Here is a 10009-nt window from a genome sequence, read left to right as displayed (position 1 = left end):
ACATTTGAACATTCTGCTATTACCTATCAAGATAATAATAGGATACAAAAACTTTAAACAGTACCATTGGAAAGTATACAGGCAGGCCCTTGCACTACATGCTTTGGGGAATTCATCCATAAATCTGACCAGTAAAGAGATGGGTATAGTGTGTATGGGTTTGGCAAAGTCAGCAGATAGATGATTGAGGATAGAGAATTGGGATCAGCTGACTTAGCAGTTGGGGGGAGGGTTAAAAAAAATTTGGGGACACCACAAAAAAAAGCCTCTGGCACTCTGCCTGAATTTAAATAAAAAATAACATTTCCAAACATTTTAGGGGGTGTTTGGGGTAAAGCACTACTATGGAGCTGATAAAATACATTGTTAAGTGACTACATGAGGTGAATATAGTGCAGGAGACACCATGCTGGGGAGGTTATTGAAGGGCAAATATGTATGAAGGACATAAAATAATAATTACCTAAAAATCCAGCATGCATGAGAACAAAGGGGACATTCACAGCATATTACAATCATGGTAATTAGGGAATGAGGAAAGAAATACAATATATTAGCAAACATTCAATACAATAAAATGTGATATAAAAGGATAAAAATCTTACCTTCATATACTCCTTCTGCAGGACCTGGATGATGGCAGAACAGGTCTCTGGGATAATGATCCCCAGAGCCTGGGGGGAGATGCCAGTCGAGAACTTCAAGTCCTGCAGACTTCTCCCTGTGGCCAAATACCGCAAGGTAGCGACCAACCTCTGCTCCGGAGTGATGGCTTGCCTCATGCAGGTATCCTGCCTGCTGATATAGGGGGTCAGCGAAGCCAACAAACGGTGAAACACGGGGTCCGTCATCCTGAGAAAGTTCCTGAAATCATCAGGATTATTCTCACGGATCTCACGGAGCAAAGGCATATGACAGAACTGGTCACGCTGAAGCAACCAATTCTTGGTCCATGAACTCCTCCCCACCCTGTTCATGGACTGGACTTGTGTCAAGGTCAGGACCCCAACACCAAGCCCCCGCACAGCACGAACTCTACGAGGAGTACGCATACGAAACATGGCTAGAAAACGGTCGGCTGCTCAGAACGAAGTAACAGAACGCACTGAAGAACAGCAAGGCCTGTGAAGAACGACCTGAAAAACAGCAACGAGCGGGCAAGATCGCACAGAAAACTCCGATACGAACTGACTGCACGCACTGAAGAGCAGATACAAACCCACAAGCACAAACTGAACGTCAGAAAATGATCTGAAAGCCACGAGTCTGAAAAAGCGCGAATCGTCTCTCACCAAACTTTTACTAACACGAGATTAGCAAAAGGAGCCCAAAGGGTGCCGCGCTTGGTTCTGAACCGGCCTTTTCTAGTCTCGTCATACGTGGTGTACGTCACCGCGTTCTTGGCGATCGGAAATTCCGACAACTTTGTGCGACCGTGTGTACGCAAAACAAGTTTGAGCCAACATCCGTCGGAAAAAATCCTAGGATTTTGTTGTCAGAATGTCCGAACAAAGTCCGACCGTGTGTACGGGGCATTAGGGTTAAATACCGTACTGCTAAAGGGATGTACACTGCAACTTTCCTTATTAGAACAGAGTGCACCAGGAGGTTATATTGAACGAGCCCCTTGCCATTCAGGAATCAATCTACAAAGGACATGGTGGGAAAAAAAATGTTTTTTCTTCAGAACAGAGAAAGATAGGACTCCTGTACAATGTTTGTTAAAATCCTTAAAATTTACATAGCTCACCTCGAAGGGATTGCTTTTTATTTTCCTCTACAAAAGTGGAGATACACTTAAAAGGTTTAGTGCTCTGAAAACTCTCCCCATTGAATATTATTTTTAAAAATGGCTTCAGGTAGGCAGAATGGTTTTTGGGTTCTGCCTGATTGTACCTTGGAGGTGGAAGGGAGAGAGGAGGCAGAGAATGTTCTGATTGTTCCTGGAAGGTGGAAGGGAGAGAGGAGGAAGAAAATTCTGATTGTACCTGGGGTTTGGAAGGGGTAGAGGAGGCAGAGAACGTTCTGATTGTTCCTGGAGGGTGGAAGGGAGAGAGGAGGAAGAGAACATTCTGATTGTACCTGGGAGGTAGAAAGGAGAGAGGAGGCAGAGAACCTTCTGATTGTATCTTGGAGGCGGAAGTGAGAGAGGAGGCAGAGAACCTTCTGATTGTATCTTGGAGGCGGAAGTGAGAGAGGAGGCAGAGAACATTCTGATTGTATCTTGAAGGTGGAAGGGAGAGAGAAGGCAGAGAATGTTCTGATTGTACCTGGGGTTTGGAAGGGAGAGAGGAGGCAGAGAACGTTCCGATTGTTCCTGAGAGGTGGAAGAGAGGAGGCGGAGAACATTCTGATCGTGCCTGGGGTTTGGAAGGGAGAGAGGAGGCAGAGAATGTTCCGATTGTTCCTGAGAGGTGGAAAGGAGAGAGGAGCCAGAGAACATTCTGATTGTTCTTGGAAGTTCAAAGGAAAGAATAGCTGCAGCTGACAATTTTTCATTGGGAGAGGAGGCATAGAATGTTCTGATTGTTCCTAGGAGGAGAAAAGGGGAAAGGAGCTGCAGCTGACCATTTTCCACAGAGAAGGAACTCACAGACAGCTGAGTAATGTAAGAGGAGGCATTGAGGGAACAGATAATGGAATAAGGGAAGAAAAGACAAAGATGAACTGTTACTTCTCTCTCCCGAGGAAATAATTTCACTTCATACACTTCTCCTGACGTCATGGTATGTAAAAAAATAGCAAGGGTACCACACTGAATGATCAATAATATAAAAGAGCCAACATGTCTCAGGAGTTCACACACTCCCCTTTCTTCAGGGCTTTTAACATAATGTGAATTCTCAACACAAAGCTGAGAAGTCATGATATGTAAAACATAGCAAGAGCACCACACCGCTAGAGTCCAGAAGGATATTTTATTGAATGATCAATAATATTAAAAAGCCAATGTGTCCTGGATGGTCACCCCCCCCCAATCAGGATTTAAATATAATGGGGGGACATTTATCAAAACTGGAGCAGATATAATCTGGAGCAGCAGTGCATGACAACCAAATAGATTCTATCATCAAATGTTAAGTTAAAGTGATTCTAAAAAGGCAGGTTTTTATTCTAATGCATTATATGCATTAAGATAGAAAACCTTAGCTGTGCAGCAGCCCCCCTAATACTTACGTGAGCCCTATCTCGATCCAGCGATGTTCACGAGTGCCTTGGCCATCCAAGACTCTCCCTCCTGTTTGGCTGAGACACAGCAGTGGTGCCATTGGCTCCCACTGCTGTCAAAGTCAGGCAATCAGAAGAGAGAAAGGGGCCTGGACCAAAGCTCTGTGTCTGAATGGACACACAGAGCTGCGGCTCGGCTTGGGTGCCCCCATAGCAAGCTGCTTACTGTGGGGGCACTCAAAAGGAGAAAGGGGCCGAGAGAGCCAGTGTTTCATCAGATTAGGTCTCCCGTCAGGTTTGGTAATGAAAGTGATGTTCTGTCGCCGCCACCTTGCTACACCCCGCACTCCTCTACAGTAAGGATACAGTGATAAGGCGGCAAGCGGACATCTTGTTACACCCACCGGAGTCTGGCATTTCACCCTTATTTTTATGACTAAACGGAACTTATATAGTGACATTCAGTGTTTTTAAATCCGACTGTTTTGATGTGGAATTGTAAAAGCAGCGGCAAGCCTGCTGATCTCACAGAACACCGCTGATTTTGCAATTCAACATCAAAACAGTCAGACGGTTTTGCAACTACTGTATTTCACTATATAAGCTGAGTTTAGTGGTAACAAGTGTGAAATGTAAGACTCCGGTGGGTGTAACAATATGTCCGCTCACCACCTTCTCACTGTATCCTTACTGTGGATGAGTGCGGGGTGTAGAAAGATGGTGGCGACGGAACGCGTAACAGGTTTGCTATTTTTAAAGAAAAAAGAAAAAAAAAAAAAACGAGGCTTTGGTATCACTTCAAGCTTTGTAAATGAAACATAGAAGCCACGAGTTGGTTCCATGTTCAACTGCTCCAGATTCTGTCTGCTTCAGTTTTGATAAATTCCTTTTAATGTGATTACAGCAATGCCTGGACTCAAAGCAGTTTGAACAAAAAAAATTGAGGTCTCATATTAGTAAGATTTAGTATCAGTGGGTAGTGCAGCATGAATTCCCTGGACTCAAAGTGGTTTGAAAAATAGGATTTTTATAACAGCTTACCTGTAAAATCCTTTTCTTTGAAGTGCTTAACGGGACACAGAGAAAAAGTGATTACTATGTGGGTTATAGGCCATCTTCAGGTGATAGATACTGGCACACCCTAAGACAGGAAGTCCACTCCCTATATAACCCCTCCCACTACAGGGAGTAACTCAGTTTTGTAGCAAAGCAATACATGTGTATACCAGAAAGAGGGGAGGGACCCCTGTGTCCCGTGATGTACTTCAAGGAAAAGGATTTTACAGGTAAGCTGTTATAAAAATCCTATTTTCTTAATTGTACATTGTATTGTATTTTCTTTACAGGTAAGCTGTTATAAAAATCCTATTTTCTTAATTGTACATCACGGGACACAGAGCCATAGTAATTGCTATGTGAGATGTCCCAGAGCAATGCCAACTGAGGGGAGGGAGACACAACAGAATTAGGGAGACTAGAGGACTTATACTGCTGCCTGCAGCACACTACGCTCAAAGGCGATATCCTCATGCCTTTTTACATTCACCTGATAAAATCTGGTAAATGTATGGACTGAAGACCAAGTTGAGGCCTTGCAGATTTTAACTATTTAAGCTTGGTGATGCACTCCCACAAAGCACTAACAGTCCTAGTGGAGTGCGCTTTTGATTTGAGAGGGTCGAATCCTCCTCTTCAAACCATAAGCCTGAACAGTTACTTGCTGAATCCATTTACAAATAGTAGATTTCGATGCTGCCTGTCCTTTTTCTAGGACCTTCAGGCAACACAACAAAACATCCGTTTTTTGAATTTGAGCAGTCGCCTTCAAGTAGAGCTTGAGTGCTCTCACCACATCAAGAGAATGTAGTAATTTCCCTTCCGTAGAACAGGGTTCTGGAAAAAATGAAGGTAGAACAATATCCTGGTTTGGATAAAAACTAGACACTACCTTCGGTAGAAAGTTAGGATGAGGACGCAATACTACCTTATCCTTGTGAATAATCAAATATAGCTCTTTACAAGAAAGTCTGATACCCTTCTTGCAGAAGATATGGTTACCAGAAAATTAGTTTCCTTGTCAAAAGGACCATGGGAATATGCTGTATCGGGTCAAATAGGCTGTTTCAGCAATGCCGACAGAACTAAATTCAAGTCCCAAGGGTTCAGGGGTGACTTAACCGGAGGATTAAGCCACGTTACCCCCTGAATAAGCTACGAACCAAAGAATGTGAAGCAAGTGATTTTTTAAATAATACCAATAAGGCCAAAACCTGGCCTTTGATACTATGCAAGGCCAGCTTAATTTCTAACCCCATCTACAGAAGTCAATAATTCTACCTTCTAAAATACTTCCTGGGATGCCAACCCCTGGATTCACACCAGGAGACATATGCTTTCCAGACTCTATAATCTATGATTCTAGAAGCCAGCTTCTCTGCATTAACCAAGGTAAATACCACTGGACCTGACAGCCCACGCTTCTTCAGAATTTGGGTCTCAATAGCCAAACCGTTAAATTTAGCATTTGTAAAGTATGATGGAATACCAGACCTTGCAAGAGAAGGTCTGGACATGGTGGTAGGTTCCATGAGTCCCCTACCGCCATCTTTATGATCTCTGCATACCAAGATTTTTTGGGCCACAAGAATCACCCATTTCCCTTCCTGCTTGATCCTGCGAAGCAGTTGTGGAAACAGCAGGAATAGGAGGAAATACATAAATCAGTGAGAACTGATTCCCCGGGAATACTAAGGCATCTGTTCCGCATGCTAACGGATCCCTTGTTCTTGACACAAAGTTGTCTATTCTCTTGTTGAACCTGGACGCAAACAGATCTACGTCTGGGATCCCCCATCTTCGTTGCATTGCCAGGAAGATATCGGGGTGAAGGGAACATGCTCCCAGGAACAACTGCTGGCGACTCAAGTAGCCCGCCTGCCAATTTTCTATTCCCGGAATGAAGACTGCCAACAGGCAAGGTACATTGTTTTCTGCCCAAGTTAAGATATGATTCACCTCTCTCTGGGCCGCACGACTTCTTGTGCCCCCTTTGGTGATTTATATAGGCCACTGCTGTGGCATTGGATCCTGACAGGACAATTCCGCAACCTGAACGTCCAGGCCCTCAGGGCCAAGCGCGCTGCCCGGATCTCTAGAATGTTGATGGGTAAGGTTATTGTTGCCATCTTCCAGGTAACTGGTAGGAAAGATTTTCCCTTCGGCCGATTCTTGGTTATCAACCACCAGCTGAGGCTTTGGCGCACCCTGGAGACAGATATATTGGGAAATCTAGAGCTTGGATCTTCTTATTCCAAGCCAATAAGATACTGTTTTGCAGCAGCCTCAAATGAAACTGAGCATAAGGAATGGCCTCGAATGAAACCACCATCTTTCCCAACAACCTCATGCAATGTCGAATAGAAGGATTCTTCTTTGCCTTGACCACCTGAATCAGTTCCTTTATGGCCCTGATCTTCGCCTTGGGCAAGAATACACTTTTGGGCTGTATCAATAATGAGACCCAGGTATTCTAATCTCCTTGATAGTTTTTTTAAGGAGGATTTCTCTAGGTTGAGAGTCCAACCTAGGTATTCCAGGTAGTTGACTGTGGATCATACTTTGGTCTAAGCGGGCTACCAACTGGTCTATCAAGAGCAGATTGTCTAGGTAAGCTATAATCGTTATACCTTGGGCCCTTAATCCGGCTACAGGAGGGGCCGGGACCTTTGTAAATACTCGAGGTGCAGTAGCTGGACCAAAAGGCAGAGCTACAAACTGAAAATGAAGATTTTCTACCTCGAAACGTAGATATTTCTGGTGAGCGGGAAATATAGGTACATGAAGGTATGCATCCCTGATGTCTATTGACGCCAGAAGTTCTCCACCTTGTAGGACGGAGACCACTTATCAGATTGACTTGTGAAAAGAGCGGATATTCAGAAACCGGTTTAGATCTTTGAGATCTAGAATGGGTCTGACATACCCATTTGGTTTTGGTACCGTAAAAGGTCCAATGCTTGAAAGAGACTTCTCCTCTGGAATCTGAGAAAACGAGGAGATGGGGACTTTTGGAACTCAAGTTTGTAACCTAGAGTTATTGAGGAAGTCACCCATCTGCGGCCTACAGCACCTGGTATTCCCAGGTGGTCCCCCATCCAGGTACTGACCAGGCCCGACCACGCTTAGCCTCTGAGATCAGACGAGATCGGGCACTTTCAGGGTGATGTGGTCATAGGCTCCCAACACTCTTCCTACCAGACCCGTGAGAACTGCAGAAGTCTCCCCCCAACTCGAGCGAGTGGGGGCGCCCCCTCATAAGGAGGCTCTAGTTCCCCTCTTGAACTTGACGGCAAAGGCCGTCGTGACTGCCTGGAGGCAGATGCTCCTGACCCTGGAGAAGGAGCTTGTTTAAATGAAATACAATTACCCCTCTTCCCAACTAGCAAAAGGGTACTTTTTCCACTAGAAATTTTTTGGATATATTTATCCAAATCATCCCCAAACAGCTGTTCACCAAAAGGAAAACTAGCCAGGAGCTTTGCATGACACTTCGGCTGACCAATCTTTCAACCACAAGATCCTATGCCTATGCACCAGCATAAGGCGCGAGGCTTGAAGAATAGAATCTCATGGCGTCTATTGCCAAACATAATGCTGCTGGTAACTCAGCTAAATCCTGGCCTGCTGATCAGGAATAACCTTGAGCACCTGTTTAAACTGGTCTCTCAAGGATTGACATACACCAATTGCTGCTAGCGCAGGTTAAGTCATCAGAGAAAACATTTTTTTTTTTTTTATAATAGGAATTCCAACTTCTTATCCGTTGGATCCCTAAGCATATGAGCATTGTCTATGGGACAAGTCAAACTTTCATTCACAGAGGATATAGCAGCGACAGTTGCTGGTATCCCCCACTTCTTAGTGAATTTTTCCTCCATAGAATAAAGTGTTATAGGAGGAAAAAAATGCTTATCTGGGTGATCCCACTCAGAATACATAAGCCTTTCCAGCAATGAATGGACAGGAAAGGCATGCGCAGCTTGGGGAGGCTTTTAGTGAACCCAAACAAAAAGTGGGCATATCAACAGACTCAATGAAGAGTAGCAAAAATGCACCATCTTTCAGATTGTGAAGCTGATCCCCGTGGATTTGACCCCTCAGAAAAGGAGTCATCAGCCTCTCCACGGTCCCCTGAGGGAAATTCATCTTCTCCCGCCCCAAGATCCTCAGTTTGAGGGTCCTGGGTAATGGAAAGGGACCTGTCGCATTTTATCCCATTCTGGGATGCGATTAAAGCCGCTAGCTAATCCTATTATGGCTTGAGGAAAAAGCCTCTCCAGTAATATAGACAAGGGGTTGCACTATTGAAAACAATTGCAATATTTGATAGCCATGATGGCTCACTCTGACTGGCCAACCCCTCTCGGGGGAGGATGCCATTGTAGGGATGAGTTTAGGCTGTTTAGAGCTTGAAGGAGTCCCTTTTGAGCCCTTTTTGGGGTGTTTCTACCTCCCCTTCTGACCATAACCCAATGCACAATTGCAGAGGTACCCCCAGAAGAAATCACATTCACTGCTTGAGCAAATAGTCCAGCAACTGTCGCTGCTATTAATGCTCAGCCTGATGCTTCAGTAAATGTTCCAAAGGAATGCCTATGTCACCACTTGCATGCCCCCTTTTTAGCTTTTGTGCCTCAGGCAGCTGCAGTCAGCAAAAAAAAGGAGCCTTTTAAAAATACCCCTGCGCTGGACTTTGCTGCATGCCAACGCTGCGCTAAGCCACGTCCACTCAGTGTTCCCACCGTGCCCCCCCCTTTTTAAAAAAAGAGCGTTTTCCCGCACGAGCCTCCTATTCAACGGGATCGGCGTGTGTGTGGGGGCAGGGAGGCGAGGAGGGCTGTGACAAACCACTGTACAGAGGCGGTGGAGAACAGAGTGACATCCGCCGATCGTTCTGGCTTCTCCCTCTACTCAGAGAGAGGGGAACAGCTTTTGTCCGGGTGGGGGGTGTTTTAGAGAACCCCCCCCAAACATCTTACCAGAGTCCTGTGACTGCTAGCCGGAGGAGGCTGCAGCTTTTGCTGACACAGCATGATCTGAAAAAGCATGACAAGGTATGTGCTCTATACAGCCCCCAGTGGTGACTTTTAGGCATGACAACATGTACTTTTTAACCACTTGACAACCGCCGCACGACGATGTACGTCGGCAGAGCCGCACGGGCAGGCAAAAGGACTTACAGGCACGTCCTTGCCTGCCCGCGGGTGGGGGGTCTGATCGGACCCCCCCCCCCGGTGCCTGCGGCGGTCGGCAAATCCTCCCCGGCGATCGGTGGTGAGGGGGAGGCCATCCATTCGTGGCCCCCCCTCGCGATCGCTCCTGGCCAATGGGATCATTTCCCTGCCTCTGTATTGTACACAGAGGCAGAGGAAATCATGTCATCTCTCCTCGTCTCGGCATTTTCCGTTCTGGCGCCGAGGAGAGAAGACTGGAATGTGAGTTACACAAACACACACATACAGTAGAACACGCCAGGCATACATTACACCCCCGATTACCCCTCGATCCCCCCCGATCACCCCTCCCCCCGTCACACTGACACCAGTTTTTTTTTTTTTTTTCTGATTACTGCATGGTGTCAGTTTGTGACAGTTAGTGTGGTGGGAGTTACTGTTAGCCCCCTTTAGGTCTAGGATACCCCCCTTCCAATAAAGTTTTAACCCCTTGATCACCCCCCGTCGCCAGTGTCGCTAAGCGATCATTTTTCTGATCGCTGTATTAGTGTTGCTGGTGACGCTAGTTAGGGAGGTAAATATTTAGGTTCGCCGTCAGCGTTTTATAG

General features: G+C 45.7%; 1 pseudogene; it reads right to left on the bottom strand.

Annotated features, from left to right (window-relative positions):
- Positions 1-7285: 7285 nt before the first annotated feature.
- LOC141130765 (5S ribosomal RNA) lies at positions 7286-7404 on the bottom strand (annotated as a pseudogene).
- Between the last annotated feature and the right edge of the window lie 2605 nt (positions 7405-10009).

This window comes from Aquarana catesbeiana, linkage group LG02 (assembly GCF_042186555.1).
Source record: "Aquarana catesbeiana isolate 2022-GZ linkage group LG02, ASM4218655v1, whole genome shotgun sequence".
NCBI lineage: Eukaryota > Metazoa > Chordata > Amphibia > Anura > Ranidae > Aquarana > Aquarana catesbeiana.
This window is presented reverse-complemented; position numbering and strand designations above follow the sequence as displayed.